Here is a 14191-nt window from a genome sequence, read left to right as displayed (position 1 = left end):
GATGAAGGTGAAAAAATTTTCACTAAAGGAATATGCTTTTCGTCATCCGACCTCAATCATCTGGAACACTCACGAGAGTAGAAAATAATGGAGTTGTCCTGTACATTTTTGTGTTTTGAATTTCTGTTTGACTTTCGCTCCCTATGTAAGGAACCTTAGATTCAGTTTGTAAGGCATCTGAAAATTGAGCAGAATAACTTTCTCTCAAGAAGTAAGAAAGTCATAGTAGTAGCAGTGTGCTCTTTCCTTCCTGTAAGATCTAGCGTGGTGTGCTTTCTTTCTAAGTAAGTAATGTAATCATACTCATGGATAGCTAAACAGCTTTTACCTAAGAATGAGGCTCTGAATTTTTAGCTTATAATTATGTTTAACTAAATAATTTTATATTGCTCATCCACTTTGTCAATATTTCTATATTTCAAGTTTATGTTAATAATGTTGTATTAATCTGTTTTCTGCCTATATCTTGTACCATCTTTAAGTTTAGATTTTCTATTTCTAAGAAATTTTTTCCTCTACTTAGGATAGAAACAAGCAGCAGTGATTCCACCTGTTAGAGTAACCGCTAGGCAGGGAGCCGTTAGGCAAAGAACTTGGGCATGTTAAAGGCTAGTTTTGTTTTTTTTTTTTTCAGAAGTTTGAAAAAGGCTTTTAAGAAATAATAAAGTCTAGACCTAAAAATCAGCATATGATACATTAAGCACTACCCTAAAAAGGACTACCCTTATAGGTCTTTTCCTTTAAGATTTGCGCAAATGGACACAATACAAACTTGTTAGTGCAAGTGGGCAAAATACTGAGTATGCAGGAAAGAACCCTAAAAAAAACCTATTATACTTCTTCTTTTTCTTTTGGTAATTGGGTGTAGGCTTTATCATGCCCACCCAAAGTCCCAACCAGCCAAACTTGAATGCCTGACAAAGACTCTCACTCCCTCTCAGTCTCTCTATACTTCTCTCAAAGATCAAACCTTAGATCCACAGTCCGTCGGCTCCGTCCACCTCGTCGTCTTCTACTCTTCTTCTTCAATTTGGGGCAATCAATTCAATGTAATTATAATTTCAATTTTGTTCAATTTAATCAATTCAATTTGGGGCAAATTTTAGGGTTAAGGATTGATATCGAATTCAATTTCGTGGATTTGATTTAGCAGTGGATTGAGGACTGTTTTGTGTGCCATCGATATTAGAGAAATGATGAGGGCAGAGTTATTTGCGGTGGAACTTGCCAACGAAAATGGTATGGATTGTTTGATGATGAATCTGGGTTATTTGTTTATGATTCCTTAGTTTAAGGAATCTGGGTTGTTTAATGAGGCAGAGTTGTTTGTTATGTGTTTCATTGTTTGTGATTTCTTAGTTTAATGAATCTGAGTTATTTGTTGGATTGGTTTGTTAGTTACTTATTAGTTTAGTACTTGACTAGTTGCCGACTAGCTTGCTACCGTAATTGCAATGATCTGGATATGCATGTATGATTGGATACATGTCTTGATGATTGCTCTTTTCTGTAGCAATTTTCTTTATTGCTGTTAATGTCTAAGATTTAGCGGTGGCTAAACCTTGGTTAATGCTGGTCCAATGGGCGGACCGCTACTTGGGATGTAATCAATACTTCGGCTACTTATCAAGTAAAATAAAAAGGGTGTCAAAGGGAGACCACGTTGGGCGGTCTTCTCTTCTCCAATGCCTAAGTTAGTCAATGTATTTATGTTGACAGAATAACAGTAGGTAAGTAGTAAATGCGTGATTAATGAGGAGAGAGGAGAGAACCTTTTATAGGTGGGGAAGAGGCTGACCTCTTCTATGTTTTCGATGTGGGACTGATATGCTTCAGTTCGCAGCTTCTGGAGCTTCTGATGCCATCTTGACGCAGCGCGTCGACGGTGATCTGGGGGTGAGCCAGGGCTCGGGCAATAGCCTGCTTGGTTGTGTTTCCGTAGGTCACTCTGCTGGTAGGAGTTGGTACCGCTGGCGGTAGCATGAGCGTGGCTCATTATAGCTAATTATGCTTGGCAAATGCTCATATAAGTACAAGTCCCCCAAGTCCCCAATCAAGGAGGGAAATCTTGGTTGGGGAGTTGCCTAACAGTTTGAAGCGTTACTTCTGCTAGACTTGCAAAAGTATAATTAGCGTCAGTGCGTTGTCAACCATGGGCTTACTGAGCAAACGCTTTATACCCTTTCGGATGGGCCCCTGCTAGGCCCTCCCAGGGAGTCCCCCACTCCTCGACTAAGATAGACCTTCGTTTAGTCGGTGTATTGTCTGTTGAGGGGAGCTGCGCTGAGCTGGGTGTCGGGTAGCGAGCCCAATCTTTGATACTTGAGTGGTGGGGGTCAACGTGCCTGATCAGGGCCGTCGTAGACTGCTGCCGTGTCCTCGTGTCCAGGAGGGACGTAGCCTGACTGTAGCGCCGCGTGGCGATCGTCGTCAGAATGAGGCGTTGCCTCGGGAATCACAGTTGGCAGAAGTCCCTCCCCAGATATTGAGCGGCAAGCAGTGTCGCAGGGACCTGACTAGTTGTAGCTCAGTGAGAGATTTGCGCTCAGCGGAGACTTTGTTGCTTTCATGATGAAAGGGGAGAAGTCCGCTAATGGAATTGCGCTTAGCTGAGACTACCTCACTTGTAAGATGAAAAAGGGAGAAGTCTCGCTAGCAGAGTTGCGCTTAGCGGAGACTGTCTTACTTGCAAGACGAAAAGGGAGAAGTCCCGCTAGCGGAGTTACGCTTAGCGGAGACTGCCTCACTTGCAAGATGAAAAATGGAGAAGTCCCGCTAGCGGAGTTGTGCTTAGCGGAGCGGCAAGGATTGGTATACCTACCCCTTTTGACGGTTACTTCGGATAGACGCTTCTTCTTATGGTGTCCGACACATGGTTGTCATGTACTGGGTTAGCGTGTGGGATTACGTCCCCGCAGCACGCCAGCCTCCTCGCCATTAATGTGAGTAATTATTGATTTTGTAACCGAGGCAACACCTCGGTTAATCCGGAGAGTAAGTGTGATCGTGGGACACGAGTACGGCTGTCGTGTGATGTCGTTTTTCAGCGGACAGTTTAGATTTGTTTGATGTTGACATAAAAGTTAGGGAAACCATAGTGGTTTTGACACCTTCTTCACTTTAAACCCAACTCGTCGTCTTCAAGCCTTGCCTTCTGAGAGCAGAGGATTGTGCCCTACAAATCGAGTGTCGTCCTTTGCGAAAAAGAGTTGTCGCCAGGCCGATAATCACCTCTAAGCCTATCAAAGGTTCTGCTATTTCAGGTTGGTAATCTGAGTCTCATCCCTGTTTTAATGTTTCTATCAGTTTCTGCTTTTGGTATTTGAATTGATTTCTGCCATTCCCGGTTGTGATATGAGGGTCTAGAATGAATTTTGGGGATGGGCTTAGGTGTTTGACAGAGAGTTGAGGTATATGGATTTCCTAGATGGTCGAATCTGGGTTTTGGATGCATATGTACTGTGTTCTTGTTTTGGTACTTCCTGGGTTTGGGTGTTCTTGATGTTCTTGGCTAAAATTTGACATATGGTTAGTGTAGATCTTGTTGGAGCTGACTGGCTAACGTCGTAGAGATCTCGAGCGATGAGGATTTCGGGTCTGACGTATCGCTCAACGGTTTAGATAGGATATTTATTGATTCGTTACGTCCATCTGCCCCTGCAGGAACCTCACCGCTAGAACCGCTAGACGTCGAACCCCTGCAAACCATACCCTGGGAGGTAGCGATGGGCTGTTGGACTTTCAGAGAGTTTTAGGGCAAGGGAGGATGTTGCTCATTATAGGTGTGAGGAAAGGCTAGGGAGCAATAGCACCGCTTACGGGCTGGCGGGGAAGAGATAGAGTCGGTATGGGTCCTCCGCGACGGTACTGCGGTTGATGAGGCGGGAGGGGCGATGTTAGCGGCCACCATTAACCATATCAAGCAGGTGCTTCGCATTCCTAGCATGGTGAAGTTGCGCCCGCCAGCTGCTGATAAAAAGGCTTCCATTCTGCCAGAGGGTATGCTGCCGTGCACGAGGCCATATTCCGTCAAGGGGTCACTTTTCCACTACTGCCTAATCTTTAAATCTTGGTGTGCAAATTTAACCTCGCTTCTGGGCAAATTTGCCCTAATATGTGGCGGTTGCTGATGGTGCTCAATTTGTTATAACGCTTGTCCGGCTGCGAGGGTCCAACCGTGGCGGAGGTGTTACACTTCTATGAATTGGTATACGTGAAGCCCTAGGGCTGTAGCGGACAGGTAAATCTCTCTCACCGCTAGAGGGCATTCAAGTTGATAGAGAATTTGAAGGATTCGATGTCTCCTTGGCGAGCAACCTTCTGTGTTGCGACGTCGAGGTGGGAATACCACACTGGTGCGAATGACGGGGTGCCGACATTTAGGATTAAGTTGGAGTTCCAACCAATCCGAGGTTGCTACCAATATCAGCTGACAAAATCTAGCAGATTTTTTTTTTTTTTTACTCTCTCGTGCTTTTTTCTAATCGTTGTCTCTCTCTTCGCAGCAGGCCTGCATTTTAATTTGACGTGCGAGGAGTAGTGCCGCGTGGCAAGGATAAAAGGCTGTTGGTGGAACCGCAACTTGCTCGATCTGCGCCTGCTCACCGGGTGGGAGCTGTTGGTTGACCTTAAGCTGACACGCGCCGTTGGTAAGTATCTCCCGCCCACTTATTTTTGTTAATTTGTCCTATGCTGACTAGAGTTGTGCTTGCTTAGATACACCGCCGGGTAACAAAGCCAGTCGCGAGGCATTTGAGAAGGCCATGGATCGTGCAGAGATTAACAACTTCCTGGAGAGCATGTATGCCTCCGGGCTGGCAGCTCAGCAATCCGTCGTCGATCCCCAGACACTGGCAGTGATGCCAATGCCTCACCACTCACATCTCACCCCCGCTGGCCAGACCGTGGCATCGGTCGAGGGTGGCGATAAGCAAGGGACCGCTGGAGGGAGCAAGGCCCCTGTCGCTCCTGTGCAGTATAAGGAGAGGGCGCCTGCAATCTGCGTAGGCCCCAAAAGGAGAGGGTGGTGCCCACGAAAGAACCAATTTCTATTGCGAGGTTGGAGCCGCATGTAAATTCGAGGCATATCGCCTCTGGTGCTACACGGACGGTTCTTCAAAGGAAACGGCGGCAAAACGACGCCGATGAGGGAGATGAGGCAGCCGACGAGGAGACCATCGGGGCCCGCCAACAGAAGAAAGCTAAGCAGGCCTCGCAGCTGGTGACTGTGGCTATTGCTAGTGAGGTGCAGCAGGGCGGTTTGGACTCGTTCTCTGCCTATGCGGAGTTTCTGACAGATCCCGAGCGGAAGTTCTTGTTCCATCTCTGAGAGCGGCTCGAGTTCGGCTAGCTAGATGGGACAGTTCGCCCGACGGCCATTCAGCTTGGCGTTTGGACATCTCTCCGTTGGGCTGCACGAGCTATTCCTGGCGGCGTCAAGCCAACCACGGATTGAGCGACAACTAAGGGAGGAGATCAAAGGTCTCCAGAGGGAGTTGTAGGAGGCCCAAGATAAGCTGGTGGAGACTGAGCGGTGGTTGACCAAGGCGGAGTGCGATGCTTTGGATGCCCGCGATAAGCTAAGTGTTGCCGTTGAGTGATACATTGAGCGGAACGACCACATATCCCAGCTGAAGCAAGATATTGCCCTACTGAAGGACCAGCTAGCGGCGAAGATGTTAATGTCTAAGATTTAGCGGTGGCTAAACCTTGGTTAACGCTGGTCCGATGGGCGGACCGCTACTTGGGATGTAATTAATACTTCTGCAACCTATCAAGTAAAATACAAAGGGCATCAAAGGGAGACTGCGTTGGGCCGTCTTCTCTTCTCCGATGCCTAAGTTAGTCAATGTATTTATGTTGACAAAATAACAGTAGGTAAGTAGTAAATGCGTGATTAATGAGGAGAGAGGAGAGAACCTTTTATAGGTGGGGAAGAGGCTGACCTCTTCCATATTTTCGATGTGGGACTGATATGCTTCAGTTCGCAGCTTCTGGAGCTTTTGATGCCGTCTTGACGCGGCGCGTCGACGGTGATCTGGGGGTGAGCCGGGGCTCGGGCGGTAGCCTGCTTGGCTGTGTTTCCGTAGGTCACTCAGCTGGTGGGAGTTGGTATCGCTGACGATAGCATGAGCGTGGCTCATTATAGTTAATTATGCTTGGCAAATGCTCATGTAAGTACAATTGCATAGATACAGAGGAAACATGATGCTGAACCTCCAAGATTAGTAGCATGTTTCATAGCACTCAGAGTGATATATCTCCTAATACAATAAAAAAAATGTTGTGTATGGTTTTGGTACGGTTATGCTTGAATTCATGTCTGGAAAATCAATTCTCAGGAATTATCAACTTGTTTCAATCATGATATACTTATAAAGTTCCAGCCAATTTGAGAGACTTGAGCCTAACTTAATATAACATTTCATTCTTCATGGCATGTCTCTGCTTACCCATTTTTACAATTATTTTGCACATACGAATCAAACATATGGTTAGCCAAGGAGTTATAGAGCAAAGCTCATTGACATCCACCGTAATACGAGTCAAACATCTACTATTGATTTTGTTGTTTAGTTTGTATAGATATGCATTTGAGGGGTAAAGGCTCAGTACGTCCCCCCGCCTAGGTGTATATTTTTTGGGTTAAATAATATTTACTCCCTGAACTTTCAGGGAAAAAACAGTTCAGTCCCTACCTTTTCAATTTCACACATTTACTCCCTCATCTCTCAATTTTGGACCAATAGGTCCAATTTGTTATTCTCCGACCAAAAATGTCTATTCTACCCTCAAATTTTTTAATTAATTTTTTTTTTTGAAAAGATTTTTTTCTCTTTTGTTTTTCTTTTTTTGATTGACCAGATGAAGAGAGGTTTTGTGTTTCAGATTGATTTGGTCGCTTTAGAAATTTTGATTTTGAAGGAGAAGAGATAAACAGAAAAGGAAAAAAAAGATAAAAAAAATAAATTAAGAAAAAGAAAAAAGATGAACTGAGGGTATAATAGACATTTTAATAGAGTTTTTTGACGGAATTGACCTATTGGTTCAAAATTGAGAGATGAGGGAGTAAACGTGTGAAATTGAAAAGGCAGGGACTGAACTGTTTTTCCCCTGAAAGTTCAGGGAGTAAATAGTATTTAACCCATATTTTTTATTCAATTAATAAAATTCTCTCACACCGTCGAGATTCTCCATAATTTTTTTTTTTTCAAGAAACCCAAACCCACCCAGAATTTCAATCCTGGATCCACCACTGGTCTTAGAAAAAACTCATGGGCTACCCAACATGTCAAACAGGCGACATTATATTTACGAAGTATAGATAACTTTGCCAAAATAAGTGCTTATCTCTCAAATTTGATAAATCTTATGTATAATCGAGTTATTCTACCTTAAGAAGCTTATCTATGAATATACAATTTTCCTATTTCAAAAAAAAAAAAAAAAAAAAAAAAGCAGAAGCTTATTTATGAGAAGCTTCCCAAAGATATAGATAAGCTTGGTTGTCCATCTTGGCTATCTGCATGTATCTCAGTGGTTGGTGTTGTAATAAAATTTTGTAGTTTAATTTCTTGTACTCTAATTTGCCAAAAAAAAATAAAGATGAATTTTTTGCCCATCTTACTAGAAGCATTTTTAAAGATGTTATACTTGCTAATGATTGAAATGAAATGCCCAATCTCAGTGACTTGTAGGTAACTCTACTAGCCTGGCTGTTGAAGTACTCACACTATGCCAATAATGTCTTCAGACGACACATTTCAGACGACAAAATTTTTGTTTTCGGCTAATTACTGTTTAGTACCCTGTGGTTTGGGTCGAACATCAATTCAGTCCCTCGACTTTCAACTTCATCAAAAACACCCCCACACTATCATTTTCTCGTCCAATAGGTCAATCTGTTATGATTCCGTTAATTTATACCGTTAGCTGCTGACGTGGCGATCCACATGGAAGTGAAATTCCTAAAATGACCCTGGCCAATCTGAAATGAAAAAATCCAAAATAAATCAACACTTTGCTTTTGGGGAGACTCGAACCCATGCAAGTGGGTGTGAAAGTGAAAGCCCCAACCACCGAACCACATGCATGGTTCTAATATATTCCCACAAAATTAATATATATTTATATACCCAACTGGATATGGATTAAATCCAAAATAAATCAACACTTTGCGTTTGAGGAGACTCAAACCCACGCAAGTGGGTGTGAAAGTAAAAGCCCCAACCAACGGACCACATGCATGGTTCTAATATATTCCCACAAAATTAATACATATTTCTATACCCAACCGGATATGGATTAAATCCAAAATAAATCAACATTTTGTGTTTGAGGAGACTCGAACCCACGCAAATGGGTGTGAAAGTGCAAGCCCCAACCACCGGACCACATGCATATTGTTGACATGCTCCAACAAAAATTAATATATATCTCTATTTTGGATTTAATCCATATCCAGTTGGGTATAGAAATATATATTAATTTTGTGGAAATATAATAGGACCATGCATGTGGTCCGGTGGTTGGAGCTTGCACTTTCACACCCACTTGCGTGGGTTCAAGTCTCCTCAAACTCAACAAAATGTTGATTTATTTTGGATTTAATCCATATCCGGTTGGGTATAGAAATATATATTAATTTTGTGGGAATATATTACAACCATGCATGTGGTCCGGTGGTTGGGGCTTTCACTATCACACCCACTTGCGTGGGTTCGAGTCTCCTCAAACGCAAAGTGTTGACTTATTTTGGATTTAATCCATATCCGGTTGGGTATATAAATATATATTAATTTTGTGGAAATATATTAGAACCATGCATGTGGTTCGGTGGTTGGGGCTTTCACTTTTACACCTACTTGCATGGGTTCGAGTCTCCCCAAAAGCAAAGTGTTGATTTATTTTGGATTTTTTCATTTTAGATTGGCCAGGGTCATTTTAGGAATTTCACTTCCATGTGCGGCCCACCTGTGCTGAGTTGGATCCCCACGTCAGTAGCTAACGGCATAAATTAACGGAATCATAACGGATGGACCTATTGGACGAGAAAATGATAGTGTGGGGGTGTTTTTGATGAAATTGAAAGTCGAGGGACTGAATTGATGTTCGACCCAAACCACAGGGTACTAAACAGTAATTAGCTCTTTTGTTTTCTGTTGTCTGAATCTTTTAAATTTCTTTAGACGACATATAAATTAATTCTGTTGTCTGAATAGAATGAGAATCCATACTATTTCAGTTATTTCATTTTTTTAGTAAGTTAGAAAATTAAGACGACAGATATCTGTCGTCTGAAAGAACTGATAAATTCGCACGAAAAAGTGGAAAATTAGGACAACATTCATATGTTGTCTGAGTAAACGGGAAACAAACCCTAATTAATCTAAAGTATTCCCTCGCTCCCTCTTGGCTATAACTCGGGCTTTCCGGCCCACTCATTTTGCTAGCTAGGACCTTTCCCTTAGCTGGAAAAAAAAAAAAAAAAAAAAAAAAAAACCAACCCTAGATCTAAAAACACAATTGCGATGCCTCTCACTCTTAGTCAATCTCTCCCTCGCACGCTCTCACTCTCATGAACCTCAATCCCTTTCACCCTCTCAAGCTGAAAGACACTCTCATCCTCCTGCAATTCCGGCAAAACAAGTTTAGGTATGGAAGTTTTGGGTATAGAAGTTTGGGTAAAGTAAGTTTGGGTAAGCGATTTCGGCAAATTAGCTTTGGGTATACAAGTTTTCTGAAACCCGTCTCTCAACAAGAACACAGTGTGACCAAATTTGCTTCACTTGCCCAGTTTTAAGGTTTCAATCATATGAACTCTTATTGTCAGTTCACTCTTTTGATTGTTGATGTTCTGGAGAGACAAAGCACCTAGCCTTTCATTGTGGCTTGATAATTATTGCCTCTAAACTCCGATGTTGTTTTCAATTTGATACTTTTGGACTGAAGGCACGCAAAAGCTTCTTCTTTTCATTTACAAAGAAACAAAGCTTGCTTTCATTAATTTTATTTCTTTTCTTTTGTTGGAACCCTCCAGACCACAAGGTTGAACCTTTTGTCTTGTTCACCTTGATTAGGTTTGATTAAGACTAGAAAGCCACCGCCAAATTTATTTCTTTAATCTTCCAAGCCTTTCAACTTGTTTTGTTGGCTTCTGCCAACACTTTGATTCTTTATGTTTTTTGACAAACGCATGACTGATAGAGCTTTCATGTAACGCAGGAACCATCTCCAAGCACCTCTTGAGTATACAAGTTCGGGTTATTGCTTGGTCGGTCGCACTCTGCAATTTTCGGCTTATCTTTTTATCCCTCTTGCCTTGTAAGTTCTTCTTTGTTTTTAATTTCATCAAGTCTTGATGGGTTCTCTGATATGATAGGTTCTTTGTTTTTAATTGCATCTGGATCTGAATATTGTCTCCATTTGAGTTCTTATGGGTTCGATTATTGTGGATTTTGTTTGAAGTTGCAGTCTTTGGATGGAAATTGGGGGTTTTTAGTTGTTTTGCTTTTTGGTGACATTGGGTTTTTGGATTTGGTTTGTTTGATCTTCCGTTGTGGAAATTGAGAATATGGGTTTGCTTTTTTGCTTCATTGTTCATGCTTTCGGTGATAAGGGTGTTAATTTGTTTATTATTGTTTGTTTGTTTGATATGCAATTGGTGGTGGCAAATTTTGAAGGTATCAAACTATATATAGACTTCTTCATCTGAGTTATTAGTTCAACATACATTAATGAGTGATTTGGACTATTTCATGGAGTGTCAAATATGGCATCAAGGTCTCAGTCCTGACTTCATTTTCTGGAAATATCAATTTCTTTTTTCTAAAATAGACTCTTGATTTTGAAGATCCGAGGAAGAGTTATTAATGCGTTGGTTTTGCTTTTGAGTTATTCTATCCATTAATCTCTGTTAATGGATTGTGTTCAATGAGAAATCTACAAAAGACATTAATATAAAAAATGTCTCCTTTTACGGTACTTGTTCTCTTTTAGCCTTTTTTTTCCCCTTCAAACCTTTAATTTCACTTGCTTTTGGTTTGCTGTTTGTTGGTGATTTTAGGCTGCGAAAAGGTTTCTGCAGTAGCTTGAAGCTATGGAGTGATCCCTATAGGAAAAATCTTTTGGTGGTATCTAAATCCACAAGACTACAAGGTAATGTTTGAGGAATATAAACTATTCAATTACACATAATATTTTAATGTAACATTTGTGTGAAAATGTTACAGTTTCAAGTTCATCCAGTTTCTTGCATTATTGAATGGAATTGATTTGATATACAACTTTACTAGTATTCCTTCTTCAAGGTACAATACATATGTAGTGGATGGAACAAAATTAATCAGTTAAAACTTAAAACTGTTGAATATAACAATGTCTGTAAACTTAGCTAGTATTCTTGATAAAATTCTTTTGTCTGATAATTTTATGTATAACATAGATATTCATTTTCTTTTCAAAAGTATTATCCTTTTTTGAAACATTGTGTCCAGCATTCTTTCTGTTTTGATTTTTAATTAATTAATTTATCTTAATTAATCTATTATTGAGTCTTTAGAATATGGCAACAGGCATTGGATTGAGATACTACAACTACGAACAGTTAGGAGTTTTGGAGTTTTGAGCATTGGTACCCTTATACATTTGACTTTTGGAAACCTACTACAAATTTCTTTTTATCGTTACTGATTTTGGTCCTAAGATCAATAACATACACTCAAGTTTCTTGCAGTTGTGAAACAAATGCAATACCAATACGAATTTATTGATCATGATAATTTATGCAGAATTTGTCTTTGAGAACAACAAGCTTCTACAGTCCATTTATAAGTGATAGATTATAATATTTAGGTACAGTTTATTTTCTAATGTATGTTTGAATATATGTCAATGCATTCTAAGATTTCTAAACTGCATCCTTCTTACTATTAAGTTAGTGCTGATGCAACTTTAATTCGCATCTTTTACATTCACTCATTGCTCTTTTTTTTTTTTTCTTTTAAATTGTTTCTTCTTATCATGTGCAGAGACCTAATAAACAAGAACCCATCTCTAACACAAGACACAGTTCCACAAGTAATAGAGTAGACAAAAGGCACCCCCTAAAGCCATTCAGCAAAAGGTAATCAATCAGTCTTATGTTTAGCTAGTTTGAAAATGGTTTTGTTCAATATGCAATTTTGTTTATGTACTATTGCAATATGTTAATCTGGGAAAAGTTGATAACATGTAGTCTTATTGGTTTACACAACTAGAAAAAAAATCGTGCTAATACCAAGAAGAGAATGAGAGATGTATTTGATGACAATGAAGACCTTGAAAACTTGCCACCGAATCTGCCAACGACATTAAAGGATTTGTGCACGTGGGGGAACAATTTCCTTAGAGACGGGGTCACCATCCACACAACATTTGCTGCAGACCTTTTTGGCCGTTCAAAGAAAGTCTGTCTGTTTAGAAGTGATCTCTATACCATGGCCAACAAGCTAGAAGTATCAAATCATGTACTTGTGTTTTACATGAGGTAAGGAATTATTAAAGCAAGTTGGGTGCATATAGTCAATAATACATTATACGATTGAATTTTGATTGGCATGTATCACTGTTTCTTTTGAAGTACTTTTAATAGTTTCATATTCCAAAATAATTTGTAGCTACCTTCATGAAGTCTTGAAGAAGTGTAAGATGGTGGATATGGTTGCCTTTGTCGATCCTGATCAGACTGGTACACTTGGGTGTGAAATCCCACTGAAAGGGCTCGGTCTTTGTCAGATCGCTATAGGCAAGGGAGGTTAGGGCAAATCTTTGTGGTTCCACATAACTCAGGGTACGTAAAAATTAAAGCATCTGGTCTGCCAAGTTATATTGTTAATGGTAATTAACAGATTTTTGTCAACAAATGAAGAAGTCGTGCACTTCATGGATCCACTTAAAAGGCGACTCGATACTGGGGAATGGAAATCTATTGTCAACAAGTAAGTGTCTGATATTGTACTATAGTGATTGATCAGTTGGTGTTACTTGTTCATGTACTGGACTTGTTTACTAATTATCATTTTCTGTTTGAAGCTCCATTAAAATCTTTAATGCTCACAAGAATCGGAAAGGAAGGAAAGTAATTCAATGGAAGAATCTTGCTGTGAGTCGGTTGAACTTTTTGTAGTGGTTAGTTTTATGTACTTCATTGTATATTTCACATTCGATTACCTTAATTCTTTATTTTCAGGGTATTCCGGAGCAAAAAAATGAGAAGATTTGTGGATATTTCATTATGCGTTACATGAAAGAAATTTTGGAGGACAAGAACTTGGATTTTAGTGTTAAGGTAAAATTAATCAACTGCTTACCTATGGACTTTATTGTTTAATGATATAGTGCATGCTCTGTGCATATAACTTTCATATTTAATTTGCTGCATTTCCTTATTGCAGTGGGGAACGAGGTCAAATTTGGTTTACACAGACAAGGATATTGATGAGATCCGAGCGGAATGGGCTAAGCATGTTTTGAAGTTCCCAGAAAATTAAGTATCAGCCTATATATCTGCTTTTGTTTCTGGTAGCTTGATAACTTGCAGTAGTAGTGTCTAGGAACTGCTTTTGTGCATTTTGACAGAACTGATGGAAAGTGTTGAACAATATAATGCATGCAGTTGCTGTAACTACTATATGGATGCTACTAGGTTTTTGTCTTAGTTAGATTAGGATCCATGCAACAATGGCAGGGGTTAATGTAAAGGCTAGCATGCTAGCTAGTTTAATTAGTATTATGCTACTGATGGGAATGTATTTTGGTGTGTTAATTGATGCAATGAGGAATTTGCAGATTTCTGATCTTATAATATGCTTTTTTGATGACTAGTGTACAGAATGATGTTTACTATATGCTTCAAATCCAACAAAATGCAAGTTTATGATATGTTGTATCATAAATACAGTAACAACATAAAAGAATATCTCTCTGTTGTTCCTTCATACTTGTAACAACAGAAAACTAAAGTTTATTTCACTATCAAACAACAGAAAACTAAAGTTTATTTCACTATCAAACAACAGAAAACTGAAGTTTAATTCATTATCAAACAACAGAATACTTTTACTAGACAACAGAAAACTGAAGTTCAATTCACTATCAAACAATAGAAATACTTCTAACATACAACATAAAACTAAAGTTCAATTCATTATCA

General features: G+C 39.9%; 1 long non-coding RNA gene across 1 annotated transcript; it reads left to right on the top strand.

Moving 5' to 3' along the window:
* Positions 1-10198: 10198 nt before the first annotated feature.
* On the top strand, positions 10199-13828 carry LOC112167321. Its single transcript, XR_002923709.2, has 9 exons — positions 10199-10323; positions 11066-11157; positions 12030-12124; positions 12258-12526; positions 12657-12829; positions 12908-12977; positions 13072-13141; positions 13229-13327; positions 13434-13828. It is a non-coding gene; the product is annotated as an uncharacterized LOC112167321 (long non-coding RNA).
* The last annotated feature ends 363 nt before the right edge of the window (positions 13829-14191 follow it).

The sequence above is a fragment of the Rosa chinensis genome, chromosome 5, assembly GCF_002994745.2.
Source record: "Rosa chinensis cultivar Old Blush chromosome 5, RchiOBHm-V2, whole genome shotgun sequence".
Taxonomy (NCBI): Eukaryota; Viridiplantae; Streptophyta; class Magnoliopsida; order Rosales; family Rosaceae; genus Rosa; species Rosa chinensis.
This window is presented reverse-complemented; position numbering and strand designations above follow the sequence as displayed.